The sequence below is a fragment of the Fukomys damarensis genome, unplaced genomic scaffold (genome assembly GCF_012274545.1).
Source record: "Fukomys damarensis isolate Sample0158 unplaced genomic scaffold, DMR_v1.0_HiC HiC_scaffold_38, whole genome shotgun sequence".
Lineage (NCBI taxonomy): Eukaryota > Metazoa > Chordata > Mammalia > Rodentia > Bathyergidae > Fukomys > Fukomys damarensis.
Window position 1 is genome coordinate 67,417,821 of NW_022900950.1, and position 1,516 is coordinate 67,419,336.

Sequence of the window (1,516 nt, forward strand, 5' to 3'; positions counted from 1 at the left end):
GAGAGAGAGAGAGAGAGAGAGAGAGAGAGAGAGAGAGAGAGAGAGAGTGAGTTGGGATGTAGCTCAGTGCAAAGGCCCTGGGTTCAGTTCCCTTTACCAGGGAGGACTCCTTTAAGATTCCCTTCCCTGCGTGAACTGTACAATATCAACTTCTTGGGGTACATAAAAAATTAGGGTCTAGTTCATGCTTCATGCCCTAACTCTTAACTGTACTTGAGCTCCCCTTCCTCTTCTCCCAGAGGGGTGGTCACCCTTTTATCCATTTTATGACATCTCTGTAGTTAATACGGAGTCCTTGAAATTACTTTGACTCAAAATTAGTGAAACTCTGAGAGCAATTAAATGTAGTGCTCATGGTCACGGGTCTCTGCCCCTTCTGCCCTGCCCCTCCTTCGCAGGAGCCCCCCTAAACACTCCTGGCAGGAGTGAGGCCCCATAGCATTCCTGTGGAGCTTGCTAGAAGGGCTCAGCCCCTGCTGGATCAGAAATTTGCTTTCATCTGCAAGTTTGCAAAGCACTGTTTTAAGGGCTGGCCACGGGGATCCTGGGACCGCAGAGACGGTTGGCGGCCCGGCTCCCAAGAGCAGACGCTGAATGTGTGGCATGATGGGAACCAGCGAGAGCTACAGGAAAACCTGCCCTCCACAGAGCCACCGGGTCTGCCTCTGGCCTCGGGATACACAGACACTGTGGGTGTTCGACCAAGAGGAAGAAAGGTGGGAGTTGGACCGCAGCAGAAGCCCATGATCACACCAGTTGTGTCTAATCCAGATTCTAATAGAAGTGTGCAAAGTTCCAGGCAGAAGCTTCTGTGTGAGAATGAAGATGAGTCTCCTGTTAACTCCCACAGCGAATTGAAGTCTCATTTCAAAATGGCGCCACTCTGTATTTCCCGTTTCTGTTTCCCTTGTTTCTGTCACGGAGTTACATAAGTGATTTGGGATTTTTGTTAGGATAAAGTTTTAATATAAGCTGAAAGCAGGGTGGCGCATCTTTTTTTTTTTTTTTTTCCTCCCAGGCTTCTTCTGCTGATTATTTTTCCTCTTAAAAGGATTTGGTGTTTATAAGAATAGTTTTAAAGCTTAGTGTAGACTTCTTGGTACTCTTCAGGAAGCCAAACCCCTACCCACAATCTATCAAGGAGGCTTGATGCAAATGCTGGGCCCCAGGTCAGAAGAGATACAAGCATGCTTCTCCCAAAGAAAGAACCCCACCCCTGCCGTCATGGCCGCACCCTGGCCCCCACCTACTGCCTCTCCATAGGCCCCTGGAGACTGCAGCAAATGGGAGAGTCTGCTGTCCCCAAGCTGCAGCCCTGGAGCAGATGATGGAAAACTTCAGGCGGCCAAGTCGTTGAGTAGGGAGGAAAAGCAACAGCTGCGAGCTGCACATTCTCTCGTCTTAAACTTGAGGCCCCCGACTCCCATCCTGTCCTTCCACTTGGCTGGAGCTTGTCTCACCCCAGAAGAGCCCTCTCCCACGTCTCTCCTGCCTTCTCTCTTTCCCCTTGGCTGCA

At 50.2% G+C, this 1,516-nt stretch overlaps 1 protein-coding gene and 1 long non-coding RNA gene across 2 annotated transcripts in view; one reads left to right on the forward strand and one right to left on the reverse strand.

Moving 5' to 3' along the window:
* Maml3 (mastermind like transcriptional coactivator 3) overlaps positions 1 to 1,516 on the forward strand; it is a 398,475-nt gene that overhangs the window by 285,993 nt on the left and 110,966 nt on the right. The gene's annotated exons all lie outside the window — the stretch shown is intronic.
* The window catches only part of LOC104853069, a 19,528-nt gene that overhangs the window by 17,458 nt on the left and 554 nt on the right, over positions 1 to 1,516 (reverse strand). The gene's annotated exons all lie outside the window — the stretch shown is intronic.